The 16898-nt window shown below is 42.4% G+C and overlaps 1 protein-coding gene across 4 annotated transcripts in view; it reads right to left on the reverse strand.

Moving 5' to 3' along the window:
- ZFPM2 (zinc finger protein, FOG family member 2) overlaps nt 1–16898 on the reverse strand; it is a 484892-nt gene that overhangs the window by 418115 nt on the left and 49879 nt on the right. The window lies entirely within an intron of this gene.

Raw genomic sequence — 16898 nt, forward strand, 5'->3', positions numbered from 1 at the left:
CAAAATAAGTCAGTGGCCATTCATCAAGGGCATGGGATAATATCCGATATCAACCACAGCTGCCTTGCAGATAATTAGAGAAAGAAAGTGACATCCCACACAGCTTCCCTGCCCAGTTCAAAACCAGTTCAGAGATGACTGCAGTTGCTTTGGTAGAGCAACACTTAGTAGACAGATCCTTGGGTCATGGACAAGAGAATCACACCTGACCACTCTTCGCACCAACAATATTCCACAGTAATGTCCTGTAATGGCATAAAAGAACGTAAAGAGCATCTAGAAGACAGACAAGCTGGCAGGTGTTTGAAGAGGTGTCCGTACAAAGGCAAAAGTAGATATTTTCATGGATCTTGGCCAGCAGCATGACAGAGGCCTTCTCATGACAAATATGGGGGTGTGATATGTTCCTAAATATCAGTAGCCAGGGCAAGAGTTGCCCATGAAATCCCGATAACAATACTCATAGCTTCAAGTTCTACATCAACCAGCCTTGCACAATATGAGCAACACCAGACAGGAGCACATTACTGTGATGTTGAATAACTGAGATAAAGGACTGATGTTCTAAGCATCCCAGTGCTCACAGCACAGACTAAACTAGACAATTTTTTTTGTAGGATGTTCCAAGCGCTGACTTTGGCTGCCATTTTCCTCAAGTGGTTGCAATAAATTAATGACCTATGCAATGTCATACTGAGGTAAATCATGCTTGGTTCATGCTGCAGGCATGGGCCAAATGAGGGAGGAAAAAACCTTTTAACTTGTGACTCATGCTTGTTTTATGCAGAGGAAATACTGTAGGAACCAACTTTGAAAAGCAGGCACCATCAGCTACAACAGTCTGCCATGAGGTTCATATCATGACTCAAGACCTTGTTGATTTCTGAGACTTACTGAGCTTGGTATCTGCAAGAGATGTCAATGGCATAGATAAACTTGTGCAAGTGTGTAGTTGGCAGGTTACTGATGTCACTTGATGTTGACAATATGGGGCAACTCAAGAGAGTTTACACAAAAGGCCTCTATGCCAACCTCTGTCATAAGTGGTGGTCAAATCCAAGATGATCTCCCCCATCTTTGGATTTTGTTGAAAGCTGTTTTCAATAAAGTTGGTCAAGGCCAGGACTTGATCACAGGAGCTGCATCCTTTCCTGAACCCTGCCTGCTCAACCTGTAAAACATCTAGACATCCAGATGATTTGTTGGAGGATCAAATATTCTAACACCTTGAAATACACTGACAGCATGGATACTTGGTTCTTGCTCAACGCAGGAAGAAGGGTTCTTTCAAAAACAGGGTTTGTTTTCAAAGGAACCCCATCTACACAGCTGTTTTTGCTTCCAGAAGAGGCCCTTCCGGAAGAAAGATCATGTGAGAATATGCAAATAAGGTACAAGATATGTAAATCAGTGCCTAATTTGCATTTCCAATCCCCTTTCAAAAGGGGAATGTAGTGTAGATGCAGCCTAGCTCTTTAGCTGAGTTTTCTTATTAAAAAAAGCACAGAACAACTAAAAAAGTTCATTAGGTCATAATATTACATAGTTCTATATTGTAATGACTTTTCAATGCGATTCTTAGTGTTTTCCCCCTCACACAATAAAAATGTAATTAAATATTATGCAAATTTACACACACACACACACACTACTCCAGAGGACCAAAATTAATCATAAGAATTTATATAGAAGAGTCACACATTCCTGAGACTCTGAAATCCTCCCTGATAAACTATCAACCATTTTAAAGCTATAGACCTACAGAAAAAATATACAGAGTACAACACATAGCACCAACCTCTCCAATTCATCTTTGTTTCTCAATGGTGAAAAGGATACATTTTACTTTGTCAGTAAGACATAAAAGTGATGCCAAGTTAATGCTAAAGAAAGCTGTGCGATGAAAACCATATGATTCCAGCAGTCATGGAATTGCAAACTTCTCACAAGAAGCTTAATGGCTAAGCAACCAGTTTGAAATATCTAGACTCCCTGGAATCACAGGATAAAATCCCTAAAAGATTGACTCAGCCCTGTTCATACTCAGGCAGCTAAACTGAATTCCAGAGGAGTGTCTTAGATGAAACACAATAGAAGATTGCCTGAATTTGCTCAATAGCAATTTTGCCAAACTTTCTCAATCCTGCTGTTTGTTGACTGACTCCTTCAAAACATCCCCAAAAAGTGTGCCTGTCTTCCAATGACTGGTGATGTGCCCTCTGAGTCAAAACAGGTCAAGACATTTAATAGTTCCAGACTTAGAGATTCATAACCATGAGTCAGACCATCAAAAAACAGGCTTTCCCCCAAACTATTTTGAAAACCATCATAATTTGTTCTTTTCACTTTCTAATTCTCCTCTAATCCTCTTCCAATGTGTGTGTGATTATTTCTGGTGAAAAAGTCAAATTCTAATGCATACATTACCCTTTCCTCACCCCCAGACAAGGTAACTAACATCTATTTTCTATGACTGCCTTAACTTTTCTCCTCCTTAGTTTATTTTCTTTGATAAAAGAAAGGCTAGATAGTAATCAGTTTGAGAACCACTGACTTAATTAATGTATCATGAGTTGTACTTGCACATAGAACTTACATTACTTTTTAGAGTTGGTGAATTATATGTATACATATTTAAGAATGTTAAACTTATATCAATCAAATAAATTATATTGGCACAATAAAACCAATATGGGATAGTTTTAGACTTTTTGTAAGAAGCAACACTTGCCTGGTTTCCCCACCAGCTTCTCTGCCAGCAGCTGGATAGCACTCAGTTTGTACCAATGCTGCCCTTGTCTTCTCCTGCTCCAGATTGCCACTCTCCATTTCCTTCCTCATCCTTATTGCCCTCCATACCCCTGCACCCGATTTCATCGACCCCCTACTCTTCCCAGTGCTCTGGTCTCCCTTAGTTTCCCCATTCACTTATCACAGTCTTTCTACTGCTCCTCACCACCTATGTTCTGCCTACTCCTGAACCACATAGTAACAGCCATTTTACCTGTGAGTAATCTCACAGAAAATGGTGGAAGATAGCAGTCAAATTTATTAAGGTCAGTCTCAATTCTGCAGTAGGCAAATGGCAGACATCTTGCTGGCTTTAGCCCCATGGCCAGCCATGAGAGATAGTAGCCATTTTGAATAAGGTTAAATTAGAGTTGGTGCCTTTCATCATGTTCTCATGAAACAGGTAAAAACACTCAAAAATTAGTAGGAGTTGGCAATACCAGGCTTTAATAAGTGAATACTGATTTGGGGCATTTAACTTGAGACACCTGAAAGGGGCCTTATTCTGAAAAAGTGCTGGATACTCACTTTGTGCATCTCAAGCCTTTTGATTATCTCAGTTTGGGCACCTAAAGCTACTGAGTGTTTACTAAAACATAGTTTAGGAATACTGGTTTCCTGCCAAGAAGTCACACAAAGAGACTACGTCTGTTTTGCCCAAGATAGCAATGTAAAGGCCTACAGAACTTTTTCAGACCATAAGTCAGTTCAGAAACCAGGCTGCCTCTACTGCACACTGGAATACAGCATCCCTCATTGCAAGCAAATAACCTCTTATTTCACAGAGAAGTTTGCCCATACCCAGGATTGCTTCACTGTCAACCAATAACAGGACACAGCAAAAAGGACCAGAAACAAGATGTATTTCTTCCAAAAATCAGGCCCATTCCAAAAACAGTCTTCAGAGAGGAAATTACAGTAATTAGGGCCATTATCTCTGATTCTGATATTCTAGCCTTCCTGAGTGGTAAAAATAAGTTGGAAGCACCTGGGACATCTTCTAACACAGAATTTAAACATCCTCTTTGAGAAGAGGAGTTTACTGCTCAACCAAAAATAATATAGTCAAAAAGTTCTGAATCATTAAACTGGAAGGCAACTTGAGAAATTATGTAGTACAATACCCTACACTCACAGCATGAATAAGTATTATCTAGACTGTCCCTGACAGGGTTTTGTCCAACCTGCTTTCGAAAATCACTAGCAATGGAGATTCCATAACTGCCCTAGGGAATTTATTCCATTGGTTAATCATCATGACAGTTAGGGCGTTTTTCCTAATGTCCAACCTGAACCATCATTGCTGCAGTTTAAGCCCATTGGTTCTTGTCCTAGCCTCAGAGGTTAAGGGGAAAAATTATCCCTTCTCCTTTTAACAACCTTTTAGTTACTTGAAAACTCTTTTAATGTCTCTCCCGTTTTCTGAAGAACCCACTGCTTGAAGTTCAGGGCTTTGCTAACCAATCTCCATTCTAAATTTCCTTTTTTCAGCAGAATATTTACAAACAAACCAGATTCTAGTGTCATGTGTTAACCTCCAGAAAGCCTAGATTTCTTCCAGTCATGCTTCCAATAGGAACTAGCCAGCATGCACTGCTCTGTTGGATTATTGCCATTTCTTCACACACAAGTATAATACATAAAATTCATTTTGATGAAGTTTTCTGCAGTATCTGACAATGCTGACCAAATATTTCAACTACAGTTTCAAAAAACATTCACCACTATCTACAGATGGCCAGAAGATTAAGACCCATCCTATTAAACATGGAATTGATTATGATGATCATGCATCCATGGCCTCCAGGCTTCATTCCTGTAATTCGTTATCTATAGGCACAAAGCCATGCATAATATTAAACTCCAGTGTGCACAAAACATAGCAGACTGCCTGCTCAGAAACACAGTTATCCTGAAGCCAACTCCACAACTCTCCATGTTCTGTGCTGGTGTACAGTAACGCAAAGTCTAGTTCCAGGCCTCTTTATAATATTTAAGCCGTCTGTAGAAATGGATTTAATTACCTTAGAAACCCTGACTAGCTATGAATTGTATAAACTTCAAGAGCTATAAAATGATCAACTAATAGATGAAGGCTCATGAATACAGGAGAGAGAACCCTGTCAGGATCTGGAACTACGTGTTGTAACTCACTCTCACAAAAGATTAAATTACGTGATAATTTCCTAACACTCTTCTGACTAAATGCATAAGTCACTGCTTCAGCATGACTTTCCCTCAGTATATTAGAGTCACACAAGCACCATTATATAGATATACAAAAACATACACACACTATAAATATGTTGTCAATCACTGTTCTCATGTCTAAATATAAATTAACATTTTTCCCATCGCTGTACTTCACATCACCATTACCCAGAAAAATCTCTTATTTCGTCAGTTACACTTCATTGTGCTCCACCTGAACTTATCAGATTTGATTTGTTACAAAATGAAACACCAGCTAGAAATGTTAGTTTAATGCCCACAAAAGCCTACTAGTCTCTAGTCAAATTTTGTGCTTGGTTTAAATACTTAATTTTGGTGAAGGGGGCAGGAAATAGATATAAAAAAGCACATTCTCCATTGATGCACGTGCCCAGTACATAAATCACTAATATTCAGTTAGTCACATCTTCATCCAAAGTTTTGAAGCTTGCAATTCAAGACAAACTCAGATATGCACTGAAGAATTTCATCTATATTTGAACCTGCAGGCCACATTTTTTAGCAATTTTATATGTTATTAGAGTGTTAACCACCGAAATTAGGATTTCACTTGTCAAATAACTTTCTTCCTACTTACTATGATCACATTATGTTTTGCAGTTGTGATGAAATACTTTTTTATTCAGTTAGAATTTCCACTGAATTCTAGATAATGCAATATATAGTTGGGATTAGCAATGGTTATATCAAGTCACATGGCAGGGGACAAGTATTCAATTACTTCAGTGGCAACCCTTGCAAAATCATTTACTTTTGGTTAATTTTAATGTGTTCTAGAGAATGGATCTGAGAGGTAAGACTCCTAGTTTCAGTATAGATTCTAAATGAATCTCTCTATGCCACAATTTACATACATGTAAAACGGGAATACTCCTCGTAGCAACCTACACTGATCTTGAAGGGAGGCGGATAGCATCCTACACGGAGTATTGAAATCCCCAACAATGTGCCAGTTTTAAAGTACCTACAACACTGTGTGGCAGCTACATCTACAGTCTGATGCCTCAGAACATTGATGCAAAGCCTGCAGAGCACAGCATCTGCCTGAAGAGTCCTGAGGAGGATATGCTCAGATACGAAAGAATAGACTGACTTTGCCTCTTGGCAATGGATCACCACCACCAGCTCACCTTTGGACACAAGGCAGATATATAGTTTACTCTAAAGCCATTGGGAAGCATTCTGGAGAAGCAACTGATGACTACCTCCAAGCAGTTACAATGCAAATGAATGAGATTTATGTACTATGAGGTAAGGATAAGGTATGTAGGTCTTGCATGAACAATGGAAGAAGAAGTAAGGAAAAGACGTAAATTCACTACTACCTAGAAAATTCACTACTGGTGGCAGAAACATTAAGCAGGCCATACATTCCAGAGTACAATGCAGATGGCTCTAAGGAACAGGCAATACCTATCAACATGCAGATCTTTACTTCTCACATGGGAGGCTCCAAGCAATACTATAAAACTGCAACTGAGATGGGGTGCTACAGACAATAACATTTTCCATACTTCAGAGCTGGTCAGATTACTAGGTGCAAGTATCACAGGAAAGTACAGCAAGGTATGGGAAGAGCTCTATGTGCAGGACAAGATATTGTTTACAGGGGGGGGCTGAGCAGTAATCCCAGCATATTTAAGGGCTGCATCAAGAGATAGATATTTTGCTCCTTGTCTGTGGACAAAGGCAAGCCTAAAACAAGCCACAGAGTATATTCACTGTCCACGCATATTGAGAATATATGTGGAACAGAGCGAGGTGTGCCAAGAGTAAAGTGATCAGCAACAGAGGGAAACTATACATCCATATGAAATCACAACCTAGTCCAGAAAATAGGTTGGAAAAGATCTTCTCACTTTTTATTACAGGTAGGTTACTGGTTACAGTAGATTGCTACTCCCATTTCTAAGAGTTGAAATATCCACAGAACACAAGGCAAAAATTGTAATCAGGAAACTGAAGATTTATTTTGCAAAGTATGGTATAACTGACCTGCTAAGACGGGGGAAGAGGGTGTCAAAGAACACTACATAAGAATTCAAATGTTTCATCTCCAAATGAGAATTTTGACACAAGACATCATCCTCTGCTACCCACAAAGGAATGGGGAAAGCAGAGTGAGTAGAAATTAATGGCAAAGCAGAGGTGAAAGCGGGCCAGTTTGCGTTGGGTTGGTATATCAGTAAGAAGTGGGGCCAGTACAGGCCTGTATACAGCTGATGTTATAGCATTGCTGTGGCAGCACTTTAACATCACCGCCCGCTTCATCCCACCCACAGCCATCAATAGGGGGCAGCTACCCCAGGGTCCGGTGATTTAAAAAGGGTCCAACAGGCTCCATGTTTCCTTCACTACCACAGCAACAGCCAGTGCCCTCAGCCATTTAAATTGCCACTAGAGCCTGTGCAGCACTGAAGCGCTGTCTGTGGGAAGCTGTTCCTCATCCTCACCCACACCCCTTATGCTCAAAGCCCATCACTCTCGGGGCTTACAACCAGGACCCCATACTAGTAAGGTTTTTAAATTAATTTAATCTCTGTGACATAGGCAAGACAGGCACCCTCCCAGGGACTAAATAGTATCTCACTTCAAAGACGCAGGAGAGTTAGGAGAAACATCAGTACACTATGCAACAGACTGAAGGAAGCAAGTCTCCCACCAACAGCAATAACACAACAAGAAATGGGAGATTGGTTTGAAAATCAGCATACTTTAAGAGCTATATAAGGACCAACTGGTGTAAAGACCAAATCCCATGGATAAGATATAGATTAGTAGCCTTTGGTATCAGCAAACTTTTGCAAGAAAGGCACAAGAACAACAAAAAGTATCAAGAAGAAAGTTAACAGCAACGAAGGGTCCTGGGGCACCTTATAGACTAACAGAAAAGTTTTGAGCATGAGCTTTCGTGAGCACAGACTCACTTCATCAGTTGAAGTGGAGAAGAAAGTTGTGGGAACCTGCACGGGACTTAGAGGGAGGAGCACAGGTTGCAGAATGTGGAGGAAGCACGACATAGCCAGTCAGTGTTTACATGGCTATAATGTTAGCTGCAGCTGCAACAACTCTTTAAATAGTTCTCTTAATAAGAGCTAATTCAGTTTTAAAACATGCAGGGTTCTAACGTGCTCACCCAACGCATTGTACATTAATTGCTCTTGTTTACAAATGTGACTGGTCTGTTGTGAGTTTTGATTAATTAATGTTTGCAAAGCACTTTGATATTACTGAATGACAAATGCTAGTTATTGTAGGCCTCTCTGTATGTGGGAGACTGAAGCTGTTGCTCTGTGTGGCAATCTGGCTCTAGAGACTACAATTCCCATGAGGCTTTGGGATGAGGAGGAGGGTTTTTTGGCCTGGCTGTAAAAACAATATGGTGGGCTGCTGTTGTTGGAGAGAGAATGCTGATTGAAAAGACTGCTTCAAGGCAAAGGTAAAGCTTTCTCCCAGCCAGGAACTGCTCTGGGGAGCTGCAGCCTGCTGATGAGACACCCTGCAGGAAAGGAACTTGATCTGCGTGTTAGAGTGCTGCAGAGGCCAGCTCCAGGTCAGAGGCTCTGGTCAGTTGGTTGCTTTGCTTGGGTTGACACAGAACCCTGACCAAGCTGTCTGCAAGTCAGTGAACAACAGATGCCAGATGCCTACCACCACAAGGAAGTAACTAGAACTCTGATAATTAAAGAGTGTACACTCCTGGGTGGGAGAACTGAGGGTGGTATACATGCCAGTTATGTTTCATTGATTTCTGTGTATATTGTTAATTGGTTTCATTCATGTTTAGGCTGTAACCCTGTCTCCTTAAGTTAAGTAAAGGTGCGTGTTGATTCCTGTGTGGTCTATTAGACAGATACTATTTATACTGTTTGGAAATCAAATCCAGATTATAACTGGACTAAGATTCCTGGAGGTTCCCAAGGCACACCATTAAGTGTGTACAGGGGCCAGCCAGGTGGAGGCACTGCCATTTTACAGAGCTTTAGAAATCAGAGGTGGAAAGGGGATTCCCAACTTTCCATTATCACCACTGGACACTCAGGATCTCTTTTAATATTGAACCTATCAAGCGCACCGACACACAGCTTAGTGCTGCCTGCTCCCCAGTAACCCAAGGAGGAGAGAAAAGGGGTTATGCTATAAGGCTGTGTCTACACAGTCACATATCTTCAAAATAGCCATATTTCGAAGATTACTAATGAGGCGCTGAATTGAATATTCAGCGCCTCATTAGCATTAGGATGCTTCCGGCCCCGGCGCTTCGAAAGCATCACTTTCGAAAGCGCGCGGCTGCACGCAGCTACACGGGGGTCCTTTTCAAAAGTGATCGGAATAAGGGGATTTCGAAAGGTGCGGGGTCCTTTCGAAAAGGACACCCGGGTAGCCGCGTGCAGCCGCGCGCTTTCGAAAGCGGTGCTTTTGAAGCACTGTGGCTGGAAGCGCCCTAATGCTAATGAGGTGCTGAATATTCAATTCAGTGCCTCATTAGTAATCTTCAAAATGGCCATTAGCATGGCTATTTCGAAGATTTGTACCTGTGTAGACACACCCTAAAAGTGCAAAAAACTTACTTTACACCTCTGACTATGGGCTGTACAAAGATAGCAATGGAGTTCACTTAAAGATACAATTAATTGAGCCATGGGTGTCCAACACATGGCCCATAAGCCAGAATCTGGCCCGCAGAGCTTTTTCTTCTGGCCCACGGAGCTGGCAGCGGCACCATTTTGAAAGCTGGCTGGGCACTCCAACCCACATGTGGTTCTCTAAGGAACCAATTGCAGCTCCTGCCGCTGCCGCTGCTCACTCCTCCTCTGGCTCCTTGCCCTGCCACGCTGAAAGAGTAAAACTCAATTTAATTAGTTTAACAACTGGCAGGAGGGATGCGGCTTTTAATCCAATTAAATTGAGGCCCGTTATTTCAGCATGGCAGTGCAGAGAGACTCATGCACTGCAGGTGGGGGAGGGAGTAGGAGGGCTGGAGGAAGCTGTGTAGCCATGCTGAGGAGGAGACAGTGGCCTGGTGAAGGTACAACAGAGGGGTGGCAGCACCCGGAGCTCCTGTTTAAGGTAAACTAATCCTGAGTTTGGGGCTGCAAGGGGTTAAGATGGGGGTTAGGGGGTGGTTTGGGGCTGTAAGAGGTTTAAGCCTGGGGGCGAGGGTGGAAGTTTCAGGCTGTGAGGGGTTTAAGGCTGGGGCAGGTCTGGGGCTGTGTGGGGTTAAGCCTGGACAGGGGGAGCCAGGAGTTTTGGGACTGAGAGGGGTTAAGCCTGGGGGTGGCGGGGGAGGGTTGAGGCTATTTTGTGTTCGGCCCCAAGAATATATAAAAAATGGCCATGTGGCCCCTGATGAAAAGAAGTTGGGCACCCCTGAATTAAGCCGAGGGCCTTCACATTTCCCAGCTGTGTGCTCATGCATCCATGAATGGTGAGGAATTATAAACACATTGTAAGTGAATATGACACGTAATTTCTAGCATATATACCCTAGACTCATCCTACGAACGTGTTTAAAATTATTAGGGATATGATCCAATGTGCACCATAGATAACAGGATACTTTCAATCCTTGAGAGAGCCTTTCAAGGGTCTGGGGCAGGTTAGATTTAAAAAATAAATAAAATTAAATTAAAATATAGAGTGAGGCATCTCTCAGTGTTAAGAGCATAGGCCTTTTTAAACCCAGGGTTGAGAGTTTGCTCACTGAGGGATGCCTTTCAATGGTCTGGGGGCAAATTTTAAAAAAACCTGTTAGGGATAGTGATAGGTTCTTCTGTGAGTGTAGGAATATTTTAATTTGTGAGGGAATAGCTCAATGTTTATAGCATCAGGCCTATAAGCCCAAATTTGTAAGCTCAATCCTTGAGGGGGCTTTCCAAGGTTCTGGGACGGATTAGATAAAAAATTTGTCAAGGATGGTAATAGGTCCTGCTGTGAGTGTGGAGGAGTGGACTCATCTCTCAAGGTCCCTTCCAGTTCTACAAGATGTGTATATCTCCATATTCCCTTATAATTTTCCTTCCATCACTTCAAGGGCACTGGATCAGGCCCTAGATGCTCACAGCTGCTTCTGTGCTTTCACCAGAGTAACATAAAAAGGCTCATTCTGATTGCATGGCATAACATAATACAGAAGAACTGGGTACATAACTTGATCTATATGAAAGGACAGTGTATGAGAGATTTCAAAGCACTCTAAAGAACAATCTGTTTCCTGCAGAAGATATCCAAATGTGAAGTTTGCCATCAGGAGAAATATTCAACAATAGTGGGCCAATCTGATGACCACTCTCAGATTTTTGACTGTTTATTCAATGGATCCAGAGATCAACACATTGTCCTACATTGTGTACATTTGTGGCTGGTTGAGCAGGAACTATAACATTTAGTATTATTTCTTCAGCAAAAAGCATAACAAAAATTTGGAAATTCAATTCTTTGGGATACATGGATGAGTTTGAGAAGCAGAAATAAGCTTGAAGAGTTTGTCAGATCAGCAGAGAGATATTTTATGTTCTGAAAGGCACACTCTAAAGGAGAAACGTTGAATACTGTGGTTCACTTAGTTACTCTTCACCCTGCAGAACGTATTTTTTCAATTTCTGTGGAAAAATAAAGATTTTCCTGATGTTGATTTGCCTGCACAATTCAAGGAATTGCCTGTCAAAGTTTCTGGTCTGATTTCTTGGCTGGGTCTACACTAGCAAGTTCTTTCGAAAGATTTTACGAAAGAAGGGGGGCTCTTTCAAAAGAGTCCATGGAGCATCTACACACAAAAAGCATTCTTCCAAAAGAAAATTTTCGGGAAGAAGGGGCCTCCAGAAGAAGGACTTCCTTCTGAAAGACCCCCTGTGGTCTGCGTTTCTACACGCTGTTTTGGAGTCCAGAAGAGTGTCTTCTGGACTCCAAATCATGTGACCTTATGCTAATGAGGTGCTGGGAATTTACACACGCCTCATTAGCATATTTTGGGCAGTTTATTAGCCATGTTAAGAAACAGCCATAGAGTCTATTTTGAAACAGGGCCATTGGATGCCCTATGACTTATTTTGAAATAGGCTCTATTCCCTGTCTTAACAGCACCCATTCTGAAATCGCTACTTTGAAATAGGCTCTATTCCTCATACAGGCTACATCTACACTATGGAGATCTTTTGAAAGAAGCCTGTCCAGAAGATCTCTTCTGAAAGAACTTCTTTTGAAAAGAGCATCCACACACAACAAGCGGATCAAAAGAGCGATCTGCTCTTTCAAAAGAGAGTGTCCACATAGGCCCCACTCTTTTGAAAGAGCAGACCAGGGATTGAAAAAAATCAGGCCCCAGAAGGACTGCTCTTTTAAAAAAAAAAAAAAAAAAAAAAAAAAAAAAGGTGGGGGGGGGGAGGGCGGGCCTGCGGAGCATCTACACACATTTTCTTTTGAAAGAAGCTTTCAAAGGGGGTGCTTCTTCCTGAAACTAGAAAGGAAAGGAGATTTTGAAAGGAGCACCACATTATTTCAATTTACTTTCAAAAGAATCCTTTTTGCATGTAGATGCTCTGTGAGATCCTTCAAAAGAGCCTCCTTCTTTCAAAAAATCTTTCAAAAGAACTTGCTAGTGTAGATGCAACCAGAATGAGATTTACTAGCTTTGAAGTAAGCCAACTGCTATTTTGAAATTATTTTGAAATAGTGGTTCCACTGTGTAGATGCTAGGACAGTTCTTACAAAATAATGGTTGTTATTTTGAAATAACTTTGCTGTGCAGACCTACCCATACAGAGCTGTTAGTTACATAACAGAGGGCCAAGGTAACAAAAATGTATCAGCAGTCAAATGACAAACCTGTGTTCCACACACATTATGGCAAAATTTTATTAGAGAATAGACATAGGTAAGTGCGTAGGTGCAAATCTTGCCCAGTAGTTATGGAAGGACCAAAGTCCCTGCTCCAGAAGCCTGAGGTTTGTCTACTCTTGACTTGGCTCTGTTTCACAATCAAGCCAACAGCTGTACATTTGTTCCTAAAACTGAGAAGTCCTAATCAACGGTAAAGCTCTGACTTTACAAGCGGTCAAAAGGTAGAAAGAGCATTCAGTTATTAGCCCTCTACGTCATTCATGTTTGATAGGTAACATGTGCACCATCAATATAAAGGGAACTTTCTGTCTGTCACAGAATACTACATCAACCAAGTTACAATTAAGCAAAGAACAGAAGCTTTAGCTGCTCTGGATTTGAGCCTTTCTACTTCAGTCCTAAGGTTTCCTTAAAGAAAAAAAAAATCAAAATTTTAAACTGAGTCCTAGAAAGATAAATAAAATAAAATTTCCAGACAAGGAGAGGTTACTTACCATGTGCAGTAACTGGAGTTCTTCGACATATTGTCCCTGTAGCTGATCCACCTGTAGGAGCATCAGCGCTGCTGCACCCACTAGCTGTAGATTTGTACGTAGCAGTCTCCCTCCCACCCTGCGGCTGTCCACATTCACAGGGCACAGGCATGAGACACCTGTAGCACTTACTGTGCATACATGGGAAGCCAGCTTCTCAGTCATTCTCTGATCTGGAAGCCAAAGAAGGAATCTGAAGCAAAGGGGAGGAAGGTGGTGTTGTAAATTCCTCTACAGAGAACATGTCCCTGGCCATGGGCTGTGGGGTTTGTGTGTGCCTTCCACTACCCTTTACCAGACAGCCTCGAGATGTCAAGCATTTTTAAATTAAAATTTGGATTTTTATTGATTTAACAGTGTTCCCCACTAATCCACATAGGAATAAAATTAAAATGTAAAAGGTTTTATTATAAAAAACAGCGTTTAAGTGACTACATAACAGGTAGATGCAAGGTATAGGGAGTGACCGTTAGGGTTGCCCGTTGCCTATGCATATTCATAAGCTAATTGCCTATTCATGAGCATCGGTTTGAATACAGATGCACGGATTGGACCATTTATGATGCTCATGAATATGTAAACGGAATGTGCATCCTGGTTGCCGGGGCAATGCAGGTGCGGACCTGACACCTGCGAGTGTTCAACCAGGTCCGCCCTGGCTCTATAAATTCTGGAGCGCAGCCCCGGCTTTCTCAGTCCGTCGGGGAGCAGCAGAGAAGAGGACAGCGGACTGAAGAGCAAAAAGGGACTGAGTTTAGAGCTGGACTCAGCCTTAGCCGAAGATTCGACGAGAAGCGCTGAAGCAGACCCGCGTGTCAATCTACGCACCCCAGCCACCGTGGGATGCAGAAGCCTTTTCGAAGAGCTCCGGCTAAGAAGCCTTTTTGAAGAGCTCCAGCCAAGAAGAACTGAACTGAACTCACTGAAGTCCTCAGTCTTTACCTGAGGCAGGCTCACCAGGCAGACCGCGCTGGCAGGTGCCCTGCCTGGAGAGTCGCACAAGTGGCGGCCTCTGCTGGCCGGCGGCGGAGCCGCTGCCGCTTTTTAGCCAGGGGTTTTTGTTAACCATGCTGGCCTTTTCCCCTGGCCTCCTCTTTTCTCTCCTATCTGTCCTGTCTGCCTGCCACGGCTGCCAATAAAAAGCGCGCCGTGAGGGCCTTCCTTCCTAGGTTGCTGTGGAGACCCTCGGGCCCGGCGCCCGGACCGACAGATCGGGAGGATAGGTATTTAACATCTGATCCCCACAAACATTAGGGTTATTAGCTAATTAATCTAAATGGAGTTAGGGTTTATATTTTTTATTCTGTTAGTAATATTGCTAGTGGTAGCATTAGTGGTACTGATCCCTTGTTGCTGTTATTACACACAGGGTAGATCAGAGAGTAGTATTGTTTAAAGCATCTTAAATTGTGTAACCCCGTTCCCAGGGTTCTTATTTGTAAAGCACAGGAGGCGGTCTACTGACCTAGCCGCTTTACTTTTACATCCCATATAGAAGATTAGATAGAAGTTCTAATTTAAAGGGATCCAGAACTGATTGCTCCCTCCGCTGGGTAGAGCTCACCCAAGCGGGGGTTGATGCATAGAGGGATAACCCGTTAAAGGGATAACCCCAATTAGGAGATTACATATAATATTAAAATAATAAAATAATTTAAAGGGACAACCCATTAATGGGAAAACCCTATTAAATCCCTGCAGGGTAGCGTAAGACCTCAGGCATCGCCAATAAGCCCTGAGGCAACCTTAAAAAGATAAGTATCTTATTAATTGTATACATATTAAAGTCCTAGGGTAGTAGCCATAGCCACTTTTAGAGGCCCCATCTGCCTGGCCAGCAGGGGTAACCTCACCTAGGCAATTTTGAATTCCAGCTGTTCCCTTGGGTCGCTGGGGGACCTAGGGTAGAGCATCACCGGCCATTCTCCTAAAGGGAGAAAAGTGCTCTGAAGGGGGCGGGTGCCCCAAGTAAGAGGAAGATAATATTGTCTAGTTTCCTCCCGAGGCAAGGCAGTAAAGGGGCTCTCTTACCAGAAGGTCCGACATAGGCAGCTCTCGGGAGGCATCATATTATAGTTCTCTTAAGCCCAAAACTACCCATTATTAAAATTGGGCACTGGGACGCTGAGGTGAAGGGAAGCCAGTGCAGTTTTAACTCATTGCACTGAAGTTCTTTCGGGCAAGAATATCCCATGCTGGAAGCCTGTAACCAGGGTAAACACCAGGCATAATAGTAACAGTATATGTATACACATTCTGGAAGCCCGTTACCAGATAAAATAACCTGGCATAACTATATAATTACAGATACATGTTAATATAGAACACATAGACATATATACACAAGTAAACACATAGAAGTATAGGAGTGTTATCGTTATCAGTTCTGGTTTTGTTTCTTTTCCCTTACAGTGCACGCAAGGAAGAGCACCAAGTTGTGTATTCCAGTGGAGCCACCAGTAAGTTAAAAAGGGTATAGCTTAGACATTGTAACCATTATAGAGTACAGTTAAGGGCTATTAGTCAGCCAGTCCCAAATCCTGTGCTGAGACTCAGGGAACAGGGAAGGAAACATAGTTGTAGCTTTTAGAAACACTTAAAAGATACACAGTAAAACAAAATATAAATAGGGAATAAATAAATAGGAAAGAAAAAGTGTTACATTGTAATAACCCAGTTCTTGTTAAAATAAAAGAAAGTTAGTTTGTGGACAGTTGACCCCTTGTCTGTCATCTTTTCTGGGGAACAAATAGGCTCTGTCACACACCCTGTAAACCCCTTTGGATCAGACACTGTTGACATCGATCCAGGTAGCAGGGTAAAACCTGGGTTGGTGCTTGGTGGCTGGTGGAAAGTCTTAGGCAGCCTCATCGGCCGCTTGGTTGTCTCTGTATTGGCCATTGCAGCTTGACCTGTGCCAGCCTCTGTAGATCGTTAGGTGGATGGTGTAGCACCCACAGGGATGACACCTTGAAGAACTCCTGTTACTGCATAGGTTGAGTAACCTCTTCTTCAAGTGTCGTGCTCCACCTTTAGGTGAATACAAAGCAGGGTCATTGCTTGGAGGTAGGTCCTTCGCATGGTGTACATCAGCTGACAGAAAAACAGATTGGCTGAATGCAGTCTGTGAGTCAGCATAGGTTCGTATGGTGTAATGCTGAGTGAAAGTCTGAGCAGATGCTCACTTGGCTGCTCTGCAAATGTCATCAGTGGACACATCTTGGAGGAAAGCTGTATAGGCAGCCATTGCATGTGGAATAGCCACAAATGCCTGCCAGAGGTTCTTTTGTTAAACTTCTCGTTGACAAGTCTTATACAGTCCAAAATCCATTTGGACAGCCTCTGGAGAGAGGTATGCCACAGGATCTTTCAGCTGAGGTGACGAAGAGTCAGGTTGTCTTCCAAAATGGCTGCATTCTCTGCAGGTAGAAGGCCAAGGCCAAACAGACATTGGGGTATGCATGGCTCTATCCCTATCATCGGTATGCAGTTTACAGAAGAAGA

Source organism: Carettochelys insculpta, chromosome 2 (assembly GCF_033958435.1).
Source record: "Carettochelys insculpta isolate YL-2023 chromosome 2, ASM3395843v1, whole genome shotgun sequence".
NCBI lineage: Eukaryota > Metazoa > Chordata > Testudines > Carettochelyidae > Carettochelys > Carettochelys insculpta.